This window comes from Ovis aries, chromosome 13 (genome assembly GCF_016772045.2).
Source record: "Ovis aries strain OAR_USU_Benz2616 breed Rambouillet chromosome 13, ARS-UI_Ramb_v3.0, whole genome shotgun sequence".
NCBI lineage: Eukaryota > Metazoa > Chordata > Mammalia > Artiodactyla > Bovidae > Ovis > Ovis aries.
This window is the reverse complement of record NC_056066.1, coordinates 1,923,882-1,938,900: the sequence shown is the minus strand read 5'-3', so window position 1 is coordinate 1,938,900 and position 15,019 is coordinate 1,923,882. Positions and strand designations below refer to the sequence as shown.

The window sequence follows — 15,019 nt, the reverse complement described above, 5'->3', positions numbered from 1 at the left end:
CAGAACGGATGGGATCTGCGAGTTCCTCCAAATCCCACTAATGCTCAGCGGCCACTGCCTACTCCTCCCACACTTCTCATGACATAATCCCCCTACCCTGGCCCCTCAAACAGAATCCTCAGTAACACAAGACTTGGGCGTCTCAACCCACAGGTGAGTGGACAACCAGCAGCCAACGAGTGTCTCTTGGAAGCATCTGAACTTGGGAGCATTTGACGCTGACATAGAGGCCGCAGACACAGAAGTAAAGTGAAGTGAGGTCAAAGTCGCTCGGTCGTGTCCGACTCTTTGTGACCCCATGAACTATACAGTCCATGGTATTCTCCAGGCCAGAATACTGCAGTGGGTAGCCTCTCCCTGCTCCAGAGGATCTTCCGAACCAGGGATCGAACTCAGGTCTCCTGCATTTCAGGCGGATTCTTTACCAGCTGAGCCACAAGTTCAGTTCAGTCGCTCAGTCGTGTCCGACTCTTTGCGACCCCATGAACTGCAGCACGCCAGGCCTCCCTGTCCATCATCAACTCCTGGAGTTCACTCAGACTCAAGGCCATCAAGTCGGTGATGCCATCCAGCCATCTCATCCTCGGTCATCCCCTTCTCCTCCTGCCCCCAAATCCCTCCTAGCATCAGAGTCTTTTCCAATGAATCAACTCTTCGCATGAGGTGGCCAAAGTACTGGAGTTTCAGCTTCAGCATCATTCCTTCCAAAGAAATCCCAGGGCTGATCTTCTTCAGAATGGACTGGTTGGATCTCCTTGCAGTCCAAGGGACTCCTTGGACTCCTTGCAGTCCAAGAGTCTTCTCCAACACCACCGTTCAAAAGCATCAATTATTTGGCACTCAGCTTTCTTCACAGTCCAACTCTCACATCCATACATGACCACTGGAAAACCATAGCCTTGACTAGACGGACCTTTGTTGGCAAAATAATGTCTTTGCTTTTGAATATGCTATCTAGGTTGGTCATAACTTTCCTTCCAAGGAGTAAGCGTCTTTTAATTTCATGGCTGCAGTCACCATCTGCAGTGATTTTGGAGGGAAGACCCAAAAGCCACAAGGGAAGACACAAGGCAGACACAGAGGCTACATCCAATTACTGATGAACACTGAACTAAACTGCGTGAAGACTGGGGCCTGAGGGACACGTTGGTCATATTGTTGCTGCTGCTGCTAAGTCGCTCCAGTCGTGTCCAACTCTGTGCAACCCCATAGATGGCAGCCCACCAGGATCCCCCATCCCTGGGCTTCTCCAGGCAAGAACACTGGAGTGGGTTGCCATTTCCTTCTCCAGTGCATGAAAGTGAAAAGTGAAAGTGAAGTTGCTCAGTCGTGTCAGACTCTTAGCGACCCCATGGACTGTAGCCTACCAGGCTCCTCTGTCCAGGGGATTTTCCAGGCAAGAGTACTGCAATTGGGTGCCATATTGAGTCACGTACAAAAAAGAAAGGAAAAAAAAAAAAAAAAACCCTGTAAATTGTCACTTTTCCCAAGTCTATTTCCCCTTTCCAGGCATGGGAATATTTTAACCAACAAAATGCTATGGGGATGGTCATCTAGGATTTCTGAGCCCTGGCCTTCAAGCGCCTAGTAACTTTTGCTTTTGCATATTTGTAATGCCCACTCTTGTAATCAAGCCCCCAGGCTGAGAGAAGCCCAAGCCACAGGGACAAGACCAACATGAAAGAGATCCAAGGGGTCCACTGGCATCCCAGCGGGACTCCGAGTCCACAGCCAGCACCAACTGCCTGCCGTGTGGGAGTGTCAGCCAGGGTCCCTGACTCATCTGAACCTGCAGAGAATTACAGCCCCAGCAGATAACCTGCAGAGAACCTCAGCCCCAGCAACACCATTTGGAGCAGAAGAACCACCCCCAGCTGAGCCCAGTTAGCCTACAGACTTCTGAGGGATATTAAATGGTGGTGGTTGTTTTAAGCCAATAAGTTTTGAGGTAATTTGTTACAAAGCAAGAGATAACTAAAGCAGAAATAGAACAAGGTACCAAACAGGATAAGGAAAGAATAAAGCAGAGATGCAGTCCCTGCAGGACAGGGGAATTTACACTTAATTCTGGGCTTCTCCTCTCTAGTTCTATGACACTTGATCGGACTTTGTTCCTGTGTCTATAATTCATGAACTTCAATTTCCTGACAATAAAATGACCTTGACTATGAGCAGATTAAAAGCTTTCTGTTCACAAAGGCTTTTGCTCTAATACCCATGTGTTATACCATTTTGTTCACGCCTCTGCAGAAGCATTCTTGTTTATCAGTGTCCTGTGTAGTAAGCAGCACTTGGAAATTCACTGTGTCTGAAAGTCTGATGTTGATAAAATAGTTGTCACCAAGTCCCTACCTTAGGACATCAAGCTTACTGATCCTAAAGTTTTAGGGACTAGAATAATTAGAAGGAAGAAGGCTCAACTGTCTCTTATAGTAAGGATGTCAGATATGTTCTCCCAAACAGGTGCATGAAATATGGATGCTAACATAATCCTTAGCAACTGAAAAGGCAATCCACCATATTTCCTTACTTTACATAATTCTAAACTGATAGAAAGTAATTATATGGTGATAAATCTGGTGTAAATGCACAGAAATCTGAGCAAAGTAACATAATGATCGAAGGTACCAATGGGTTGCTCCCCTTCCTTTGAGATGCTCATGAATTAGAAGTATGCATTGCTCAGTATTTAGAACATGTGCTCCATGAGATCTAGCAATATTTCAATGTCCAAAGGTTCTTAAAGACATTATTTCTTTTTTGTCTTCATTGCTCATGTTTAAAGTTTGTGTGCCTTCTGCATTATCTTAAGTGATACGTTTTATGGATCAGATTGCTATTCTCTCCCTTGGCCTCAAGCACAGGCACTCCTTCAGAGGCAGCCAGCATTTTGGCCAAATAATCATATGCCTCACTGATTCTCCAACCTACCAGGAAATTCCATACCTTCTTTCATACCATCCCCCCTTTCTTTCCCTGGGAAACTATTATCCTTCGAGACCCAACTCAATGTTACTTGTTCCATGAAGACATATCTGACACTCACAAGCTTAACTACACCCTCATTTAGACATACATAATACCCTGTAGACACTTATAATACTTAAAATATTTATTATAATTATTTGTTTGAAGTCTATTTTCCAAACTATGTTGTGATTTCCTTGAAAGCAGTGATCAAAAACTATTCATTACTGACTCCATGGTGCTTAGCTAAATGCCTGACTCACAGGGGGCCTCTGTAAATAAGTACAAAATCAGTGCTTTCTGTTGCTACAGTACTTTATTCTAAGCAGCTTGAAATGCCTTTCACATCAGCTTTTTTAAAAATCTTCCAAAAACTGGATTATAACCCATTAGAGGGATGAGAAATATAAGCAATTAGGAGGAATTGACTTACTTATCTAAAATTAAAATACATGAGAGAAACCTCTGAAATTTCCAGATAGGCATATCCACTTCACTCTTCTGTCTCTCTGAAATATCTATTATTCCACCTTACAGGGTCAAATACATTATAATTAACTACATACATGATCACAATAAGGCAGGACTTCTAATTTTCCAGTCACAACTGAAACTGAGCTACCCATCAGTTCAGTTCAGTTCAGTCACTCAGTCGTGTCCGACTCTTTGCGACCCCATGAATCGCAGCACGCCAGGCCTCCCTGTCCATCACCAACTCCCGGAGTTCACTCAGACTCACGCCCATCGAGTCGGTGATGCCATCCAGCCATCTCATCCTCGGTCGTCCCCTTCTCCTCCTGCCCCCAAGCTACCCATAGAGTAGACCAAAAAAAAAAAAAAAAAAACAAAAGTTCATCAATTACAACCTAAGACAGCCCTCCAAAACAGTCTTCTTTCATAAGCACCCCTTCTTTTGTTAACGTATCCCTCATGCTGAGTGTCCTTACGGCTAAGTACAATTTACACTTCATTATCTTATATCTTCAGACCATCTCTAGCTGTTTCATCTCATTCAATTCTGTCTGGAGAGCAAACTCTTCAAACCAGTGTTTCAGCCAAGCCCAGCAGGAAACAGATGGAACACACACAGGAGACACTGAGGACATGCTGCTGCTGCTGCTGCTAAGTCGCTTCAGTCGTGTCTGATTCTGTGCGACCCCAGAGATGGCAGCCCACCAGGCTCCCCCGTCCCTGGGATTCTCCAGGCAAGAACACTGGAGTGGGTTGCCATTTCCTTCTCCAGTGCATGAAAGTGAAAAGTGAAAGTGAAGTCGCTCAGTCACGTCGGACCCTCAGCAGTAAGGGATTATTTACCGGGTGTGGTGGGGCCGGGGGAAGCAATCAGGGAACACGACGGCCAGCGGCCAAGCGGACAGAGCCACGGGGACCCAAGAAAGAGCTGCGGCTGCGGGAGGGGCGGCCCAGCACACTGGGGCTTCCAAGAGGGCGACGGAGAAAACCACCAGCCTTACGGCAAGAAGAGACCCGGGGGCCAGAGACTGACTTCACGGTGCTCTCCCATCGCCTCTACAGCCTCCTCATGCCCGGATCCATCCGGACACCAGAGGGCAAGGAAGTCCAGCAACACAGCATCTAATGCTCCATCTGCAGGCAGGAGCAGGTGGAGGGGGGCTGGCATTGAGGGGAACAGAGGCTGCCCAGTGCCGCCGGAGTCACAGGGACACGTACTGCCCAGTGCCGTCCTCTTCCTCCACGCCCCCGGGGGCACAGATGGAAGAACAGAGAAGAGCGGAGACCCGGCCCCTGTCAGAGCCGCGCTGCGTGTAGACCTGCGCTCACAGCCCAGTCCTCCCCGGGGCCTGTAGACCTGGCCCCTCCACAGGCACCCCGCTCCCTCTTCTCCAGGTGCTCAGCTCCCACACGCACCCACAAGGCCTGCCTCTAGGGCAGGAGGCTCTGCCCCTGGGCCTTCCATCACGTTCCTATGAGGAAGACCTTCAAGAAGGACAGGGACACAGACCGTCCTGCTTGTCACCCCTGCAGGGGGCCGCTGGGAACTTATGCTACACCCTCTGCAAAGACAAAGACAGCTTCCCTGGTGGCTCAGATGGTTAAAGCGTCTGTCTGCAATGCAGGAGACCCGGGTTCAATCCCTGGGTTGGGAAGATCCCCTGGAGAAGGAAATGGCAGCCCACTGCAGTATTCTTGCCTGGAAAATCCCATGGACTGTGGAGCCTGGTAGGCTTACCGTCCACGAGGTCACCAAGAGTCGGACACGACTGAGCGACTTAACTTGCCTTTCTTTCTTTCTGCAAAGACAGTGCTCCGTGGCAGGAGGCCATGCTGCCCCAGTGGGCTCTGCCTGCCCCGCACGCTATCGCCCATCTCCTCCGTGTCTCACGTGCCCCCCACTGGTGCCTCCCGGGACCGCCGGACAGGCAGGTGCACCCCATCCTCATCTCAGAGTAGCTTTGGGAGAATTAGTGCACAACCCACGCCTCTGAAAATGGATTCGCCATGAAGAACATGTGAGAGTGTGGACGTGTGTGTGTGGCTGTGCATGTGTGTGCACGTGTGTGTGGTACCCGCTCTGCCAGCAATGACTCCACACCCAAGGAAAAATGTACTGTATTTCAAGTCAAACAATGGAACGTCTAAGTCTCTTGGCGCTGAACTTGCTCTATGAACGTCAGCAAGTAACCTCCCCAGGCCGTGCTTTCTTCATCTGTCCAATGAACTCAAATAAGAAGACATTTAAGTTTCTTAATCAGCTTTGAAGTTTGCTAAAAACTTTCAGCAGTAAAAGGGACATAGGTCATGCAACCTAGCAGGGGACTGACACAAAATTACACTCTTTAAGTTTGATTTTTTAAACATGGGTAACTCAGAAAAGTTATGACCAACCTAGATAGCATATTGAAAAGCAGAGACATTACTTTGCCAACAAAGGTCCGTCTAGTCAAGGCTATGGTTTTTCCAGTGGTCATGTATGGATGTGAGAGTTGGACTGTGAGGAAAGCTGAGCGCCAAAGAATTGATGATTTTGAACAGTGGTGTTGGAGAAGATTCTTGAGAGTCCCTTGGACTGCAAGGAGATCCAACCAGTCCATTCTAAAGGAGATTAGCCCTGGGTGTTCTTTGGAAGGAACGATGCTGAAGCTGAAACTCCAGTACTTTGGCCACCTCATGCGAAGAGTCGACTCATTGGAAAAGACTCTGATGCTGGGAGGGATTGGGGGCAGGAGGAAAAGGGGACAACAGAGGATGAGATGGCTGGATGGCATCACCGACTCGATGGACATGAGTTTGAGTGAACTCTGGGAGATAGTGATGGACAGGGAGCCTTGGCGTGCTGCGATTCATGGGGTTGCAAAGAGTCAGACACGACTGAGTGACTGAACTGAACTGAACTGAACTGAATTCAGAAAAAGCAAAAAACACCTTTGTATCACCATAAAGAAAATAACTTAATTTTTTAAATTTATTTTATTGAGGTGTAGTTGATTTACAATGCTGTGTTAATTTCTGACATGCAGCTAAGTGATTCAGTTATACATATATAAGTCAAATTTTCTAGCTTTGACAACATATAGTCAATTATTCTAAAACTCATAAATCTTGTATAAACATCTATGGACTGTCTGTCATTGTATTCCACTACAGGAAATACCAATTTAAAAAAAAAAATCAAGACTGGAAACTTGTTATAAAGTAACACCTCCAAGAAATGGAGGCCTGTTTTGAAGTTCTGATGCTGCTGAAACTCCATCTGTGTCACTGAGCTAATCATTTCACTTCCTCACTTCCCACACCCAACAGCAGCTCCGAGAGAGGCAAACCTAGGGCATCCCATAAACAGTGATCAAGTGATTGAATTAAAGAATGGCCCTCACCTTTGGTTTGTTAAACAGACAAAAAAAAGGAACGGTAGGGTTGCACTATCTATATCATTTCAACAACCCCTTCCTACCTTAATATCTTGAAATGAAACAATATAATGATCTAAAATTTTGCAGTTCAAAATGACTCTATTCCATCCTACATCCGGACTTACCTACTCAGTGGCAGAAGCCACCAGATCTCACACTTCCATAAACTGATTATTGAGGGGGAAAAACATGCAGTGCTAGGCATGCAGTACCTTGAATGAATGCTTCTAACTCTCATATTTAAAATAATGGAAAAAATCATCCCAACCATAGGTCATGGGCAAGACTTCTGACAGGTGAACAAGACCTCAACTTACTAATATTTGGAAACACGACAAGCAAACAGAAAGCTTGGAAGGAGGGTGGAAGGGATCAGAGAGGAGCATAGAGGGAAGAAGATGGTAAGAAGGCATTCAAACGCTCTTTTGCTTCATAACAAACGCACCTTCTGTAATGAAATGCAACACCTGAGAGTACAATAAGCCTCTTAGAAGGACTATTTGGATCATGAAAGGGTCTTCCTAGTTTTTCTCTTAAGCACAAAGAACTCAGAATATTGTGGGTGCTGGAAACAGAAGGGGGAGGATGCAAACCCAGAGGAAGGCTCTAATTTTGTATCCTTGGGGCAGACTATCTCAAAGATAGTTTCCTTTCAGTTTCCTCCAACATGAAGGAGGAAATCATGCTTTCTATGATATTTCATCTGAGTTTCAAGGTCAAGAAGGAAGAGGAAGAAAGACAGTAAATTTATACAGTGGCACTTACTAAAAAGTTAGATATTAACTTATTTTATAGCAATTATAAGTTTAAGCCAAGTTATACATACTAATTTAGATCAAAGCACGTGTTTAAAACCACTTGTATAAGAATATTAGAGCGTCTACACTCTCAATGGATATAATTTATATACTAGAATTTCAAAGAAAAATCAAGGAAAGCTTTTTACTATGTTAACAATTGTTACAAAATGAAAACTTCCCAAAGTTGGCCTCTGGGTGGTGGGACTCTAGGTAATGGCTCTTCGCTTTATACTTCTCAGTACCTTCCATAACATGAATGAATAAGAGAGTGATTACTTTCTAAGGTATCTTCTTCAGGTATATCCTTCGTGAAAATAAAAATATCGCATGTATAACACTCAGTTGCAATGGTGGAAGAAAGGATCCCACATTAGTTCACACACACATACACATGCCTACGCTTGCTCACGGTACTTCCAGTGGCATTACAACATCATAGCATTATGAAATGAACACTGTCTTCTATGAGCATTCACAGAATAATATCCCTTTGGACAATTTTTTTAAGTAGGGCATAATTTCTGTTATCAACTGCAATGTAACTAACCACGGCAAAACTCAGTGACTTAAGACAACAATAATTGATTGTTTCTTACAATTCACTGGATTGGGTGGGCTCAGCTGAGCAGTTTTATTCAACATGGTGTTGGTGAGGTCACTCCATAGGCGACATTCAGTTAGAAGGTGGACTGGGGCTGGAACATTCAAGACGGCCTCATCCTTCAGGGTTTCTCGCCACATAGCCAATCATTTAAGAGTCCAGTGTAAGCTTTTCTACAGCACCAAGGAACATTCCAAGAGGACAAGGCCTAATGTCCCAGTGTTCACCAAACCACTGCTTATATCCTGCTAATGTCCTGTTGACCAAAGCGAGCTGCATGGTCAAGTCTAGAGCCAGTGAGAAGGGGAATGTACAGAGCCTGCGTGATGAAAAACAGGGCTCACCGGAGCCACCAAGGTATCGGCTGGAATGGGTTCCCTTGCAGACCATGTCCTTTTGCCCCAACTATCTGAACATCAACAGATTTATTAAAACCTACGATTGTCAACATGAAATAATCCATATCGAATTAAAACTGAAGCTACCACACATCTCCATGCCTTCCTTAAGCCAGTTCTTAGTACAAAAATAGAAATAATTCAACTCATCATTTCATAATTAAAAAGACATTTCAGAGAAAAATACTGTTTTTTTTTTCCTCTAAAGGACAAAAATGCCAGTGATGAAATATTCCCTCACTAAAGATTAACACTGTTCTGATAAATCTGAAGATCTTATGATTAAAATACATTCCCTAGATGAAAATCAACTGATCCAAATCTACTGGCAATGCCCTTCTTTCCTCTTAGAGGAATGACTCTCCTTTGAAGAACTAGTTATAATCTTAACGAATTGTGCTTTTAGTTTTCATGCACAGATAACTAAGGAAAATCACACATCAACTGCCACATGTAAAAATTATAATGTTCTTTAAAACTAGCAGAAGGGGACTTCAAGATTGTTAATACATACTCCTACATTATTTTGCTGCTCTTGAACACATAGATTTTGAAATGAATCCACCAGAAGGAAAAGGCATCCCCATCATCATGACCTTCTAGTAGAGAAGTTAAGCACAACCCCCAAAATGAGGGATGCCCAGGAAAATACTGGGTGTTACCTTAAACGGGTTTAGCTTGTGGGTGGTGGCCCTGCTTTCCAAATGACCTACCTTCAGATGCGACCACCAAGGAGGGTGTTTTTGGTTCTAATCTCAGAGATGAAGGATTCCCAGACCAGGGTGAGTGAAGCCTGAACAGTGCTCCTCAGTGAATCTGATGAATCTGAAAAAACAGTGAATTTGAAAGATTATTTGGACCATTTGATAGTAAGAGAGGTTAGAAGATGAAAACCTATTTAAGAATTACAAATAAAAGTGATTTGCAGGCCATTTACAAATGGTTCTAATCATTTTTTTAGTGAATTTGGTATAAGAACAGCATCCAGAATATTGTCAAGCTCAATAAATATTTGTCAAATGAATAAAATATTTGTCAAATGAATTAAAGGGGAAATCTAACCTAATGGTTCTCTGTATGTTCTTGATAAAACTGGTGGAAGAGAAGAGCTGTGGGGGAGGCAGGAAGCCAACGATCTGAGCTTTTACATGAATGAAGTTACTTCAGCTATTTAAAAAAGAAATCTACCGCGACTGATCTATCCCCACATCTTTGCTTTATGAGGAACAAAACAGAGATCCAGAGTCGTAAAATAACTAAACCAAGATCAGACAGACAGAGTGGCAGCGTCACAACTAGACCTCAGGTCCAGAAAGAAATACTGGCGTGAACGGTCAATCCCCAGGACTGCAAAGGCACCTACTCACTAACGTTCACGTGCAACCGCAAAAACAACTCAGGCAGTGTGGGAAGTCCCTGAAGGCCCCCTGGTTAGGACTCCACACTCCCACTGCAGGGGCAGGGATGCGATCCCTGGTCAAGGAGTTAAGGCCCTGCACACTACTCAGAGACAAAAGCAACCAAGCAGAATTATACAGCGAGCCCTGCAGTGGCTCTCGGTGGACATGTGCGGAGAGGCAAAAGGTCTGAGCCCCTAATGCACATGGTTCCAGTTAAGGTCGAACAAGGCTCTGCTCTGCCTTCTTGGTTCGGCTCTGGTACCATAAACAAGCATTCCTCCCAGTCTATTTACTGCCGTCATTTCACAGTTCTGTGCTTCTCACTGGTGACCTCACTGCTTAAAACGGCCCTTGAGCGTTGTGCTGACGTGCAGCCTAGCGTCCCTGGGCTTAGGGATGCTGGTGCGTTAGACGAGCTTCACTCAGGCATGAGTCGCAGTGCTGTGAGCCGTGAGTTCAGGGTCCTGAATCAACAACACATATTAAGTAAGAGGTTTTCTTTAACAATGTTATATTAATATACTGATCAGCTGATCGGTGTGACCGGAGGCGCACGGGACCCTATCCCTGCACGTCCAGTGGCAGCAATGGCGCAGGAGTCACTAAGTGCATGAGACCAGCTGCGTGGCCTACACCTCCACAGCCGCCATTACTGAGCGCCTGGAGCAACTGCCACGAGCAATGCTGAGCCAGAGACCAGTGCAGTCAGCACCGCAGATCCGGGCCTCCCCAAGCACCTGGGTTCTTCGCCTAACAGATGACAGGAGCTTTACGAATTAAATGGAAATTTTAACATTTTTCACTTATTTGGAAATTGAATATTAAGATTATCACATCATTTGATAGCCAAAGAATCAGCAAAAGAACATCCTAGAAATCCAAGGATTGGTAACCTGAGTTCCATGGATCACCAATACATGGTCCAAAGGTGCAAAGGTCCAAAGGTTCCATAAATTTGGATGGGAAAAATAATTACATAATTATTTTCACTTGCCTCTAACTGAAGTATGACATTTCCTCTAATCACAAATATTAATCACAAACCATACTGGTATTAACAGCACCTGTTGGTTGGTTTTCAATGTAAATTCCAGGTATTTTTACTGCAGATATTGCAAAATGTCATTTGTGCTCATCAATAATTTGAACTTACAGTAGCTATGAAGCCACTTAATGCATTAGTAAGATGTACATCATACCCCAAATTTATTTACTATTTTTATATCTTCCTTTCAATGAAACAGTTTCTTTTGTAGTTCTGTGTATCTTATTTGAGGCATTTAAAAACTTGAAGGGGTTCCTAGAAGCTTCACCAAACTTCCAAAGGGGTGCCTAAGAACCCCCAAACCACCTTTCTTATCTCATAGATAAAGAAACATGACCTAGAGAAGGAAAGTGGCTTTTAAGGTCCCACTATTGGTTAGAAGCAGCCCCAGGCCTGAAGCCTCACAATACCCACCGTGGAGCTCTCTGTGCTAGGATGAGCTGCTTAGCTATTCAATCAGAAGCATAAAAACTGGAGCACCTTATCCCCCAAAGCTTGGCCAATGGATAAGTGAGTCCTAAGGTTAAATAACACCAATATTAAGAAAAGGGGAAGCAAGCATCCTGAGGAAAAATGGTGAGGGTTTCACAATGCATCCATGAGTCCTTCACAGCCTGTCCGAGACTCAGGGCCCACTTTCGAGGCATTGCAGGTGCCTAGTCCCCCACAGCAGGGAGTCACTGTGCTGAAGAGCCAGGGTCTCAGGAGGCGCTAAGTGTCCGTCTGTATATTGATGCAGGATCTCATCTCCATTCATCACCTCCATCATCCCACAAGCATCCTCAATGCCAGCCACAACAGACTGCCGTACACCAAGCGTGCTGAGCCCTCTCCTGCATTCTAACACAGTTCTGCCTATGATGGCCCCTGCATTCTCTCCCTGGCAAACCCCTTCTCATCCTCTGATACCCAGTTACATTTCATCTTCTGTTTTCACAAGGTAATCATGCTTGTCTCAATACTAGGCTATGACTGAGCCTTGTGAAGATAGACGGGAGAAGAAAACTGGGAGAGCTAACTGGCAGGTCAAGCATCTATGGTCCACAAACAACAGAGATCAGGGCAGCAATGAATACCAGGTGAATACTGGTCACTTAATATGCACCACACACTGTTCTAAGCAATTTACAGAGATCACCTCATCTGAGCTTCCAAACAGCTGGTATGTAAAATGATGACCCTAATTTCACAGATGAGGAAACTGAGGCACAGAGAGATTAAATACTCTGCCCAAGTTCACAAAGACAGGAAGGGATAAAGCCAGGACTGAAACAGAGGCACTCTGATCCAGGAGCTACGGGTGCCAGAAACTGCCAACTGCACTCAGCCCTTTCTTCAACAGATGCAGAAGTTCTGGGCCACCAAGGTATTCAGAGCTCAACTGCCAGGAGACTCTCTGATTCTAGCCTTGCTTAGATTTTTTTTTTTTTTGGGGGGGGGGTTGTTGGGGGGGGTGTGGACCATTTTTAGTTTTTATTGAATTTTTTACAATATTGTCTCTGTTTTATGTTTTTTGTTTTTTTGGCCGTAATGTATGTGGGATCTTAGTTCCTTGACCAGGATCACTAGGGATCAAACCCTCAACCCCTGTATTGTAAGGCAAAGTCTTAACCACTGCACCACCAAGGAAGTCCCTGTTTAGATCTTAACTTGGAAGAAGAGAGGTCAGAATAGGTGGGAGGGCAGACAGGCAGAAAGGAAAGAGAATCCATAGATCATTTAGTTGATTGCTTGATACATCAAATGACTGGTCAACAGATGGATAGAAAGATTAATATAGACAGAAAGAATTGCTCATTCCTAGGTATTTCCAGTGCACAGCTTATAGTAGATAATCAGTTATTGCTCTTTGAGCCATGAAAAAATGTCAAAACATGCTATTAATACCACCCAAGTGTTCTCTAATTTAATGTAATTTTACAGGATGCTGTTCTGTGCCGGCCCAGAGGCCCACAGTGAAGGAAAGACAAGAGGCTTAGAGTGGGTGAGCTGCCTTGCCAGGAAACCCTCAGAGAGGAGCTGACTTTATTTTTTCAGTCTCAATTAGCCCTCCCATATTTTGATGGGCATAATGAATATAATGTTCTGTGTTAACTCAGAGAAACTAGTTTGCTTTACTCGGGCGTTATGTTAATTTCTTGCTGACATGACCACAACCTGAATTTATCTCACTAAGAAAAAGATTTCTTTCCAAATAGCTGTCACTGTGTCAAGTCATCACAGAAGATGTCAAATCTCCAACATGTAAGATCAGATAAGTTTGCTCCTGACCTAAGCAGCATTTGCAGACACTGCTCATGGGTTTCCTGGGAAAACAACCCAAACAGAACGTATCTGCTGTGAGACTCCTTCAATGACTTTAAAGGGAAACACTTGCAGTGACAATACCATCTACTTTCAGTAGCTGAAACTACTTTCTGCTTTGAAAGTGATTTGTGTGCTAGAAACTGGCTAGACAACACGTCAGTTCAAGTAATTTATCTTTTAAGCTCAAAAAAAAAGGATCCAAGCAGATGTTCTGATGTATGCGGGCGCCTTCCTCCCACCAAATCCACTGGACTGCCACACAGACGCTTAACGATTAATTGTCGATTTGAGGTGGGGGCTAGGTAGCTGCAGTCTTCAAAAAGGTGCAGTTTCCCTCTGCAATCCCAAGTATTGGTCTCACTCTCTGTAGTCTTAAGGTAGCTGCCTAAATAGGATTGGCCTATAAATGCTCTAATGTGGTACAACAATTAATAAGGCCCAAGGATCAATGCAAGCTTACAACTCACTAAACGCTGGAATCCCCAACGAAGAAGCAGGGCTCGGAGGGACTCACACTCCTGGCTGGACTTTGTCATTTTGAGCAGCATTCTAGTACCAGAAACTTAATCTGTTTCCAAGCTTGTTGCTAAATACATAATTTTATATTAAAAATACAATACACAGAGAATGTACAAATGAGCCAGAAACAATAAACTAGATACAACCAAGAGCCCCAGAGGCTAAACATGGGAACAGAAGCAAGAAACAAGCATCTATATATAGAAAACAACTATCTCAACCGACAAGAAATCTACTTGCATGTAGAACTGTTTTTCCCTCTTTGGGTCTACCTCTATGTATGGTAATTAACAGAATATCTTGTTGAGATTGTAAGGAGGCTAACAGAGCTTTGGAGATATATTTTATGTTTAACATGTTACAGCAACAAGGTTCAAATGTGGTGTGAACAGGTTTAATTTTCTTCTTGAACATCAGGCTGGATGGGGTGAGAAACTAGCTGCACACAGCTCAGAATCCACCTCAAATCCCCGAATCTCAGCATTGCCTCCAGCAACAGAGCATCACGAGGTGTACACAGGGATGTGTACACAGAGCGTACACAGGGAGTCTCCTCAGTGTCCTTTAATTTGGGTTTCCTCTAAGGCACACCCTACATTGAGGATTTGACAAGAATTATTTACTGGGGGGGCTTCTGTGGTGGCTCCGTGATCAAAAATCTGCCTGCAATGCGGGAGATGTGGGTTCGATCCCTGGGTCAGGAAGATCCCCTAGAGAAGAAAATGGCAACCCACTCCAGTACTATTGCCTGGAGAATTACACAGACAGAGAAGCCTGGCAGGCTACAGTCCAAAAAGTCGGACATGACTTAGCCGCTAAACAATAACAATTTCCTGGGGAAGTAGTCCCAGGAAGCAAGAGTAGGTGAGTGGGGAATTGAGCCAAGGAAGGAGGCCAGCGCAGAACGGAACATCAACAAGTCAGCAAGGCGGACACCTGGGGCCCAACACCACCAAGGAATGCTAGGAGACGGCGTGGACGCATCTCTGCAGTTTTTCCACTCGAGAGGCAAAAGTGAGGGCACGTGCATATAGACCCAGACCCCTGCTTTCAGTGGCAGGGTGGGGGGCACTGACTTTACAGCGCATACAT

General features: G+C 44.6%; 1 protein-coding gene across 32 annotated transcripts in view; it reads right to left on the bottom strand.

The window, feature by feature from the left end:
• The window catches only part of PLCB4 (phospholipase C beta 4), a 474,866-nt gene that overhangs the window by 384,451 nt on the left and 75,396 nt on the right, over positions 1 to 15,019 (bottom strand). For all 32 annotated transcript variants that reach the window (XM_060397119.1, XM_060397124.1, XM_060397137.1 and 29 more), the window contains exon 2: positions 9,370 to 9,481. The gene's annotated coding sequence lies outside the window, so the exon portion shown is untranslated. The remainder of the gene's footprint in view (positions 1 to 9,369; positions 9,482 to 15,019) is intronic.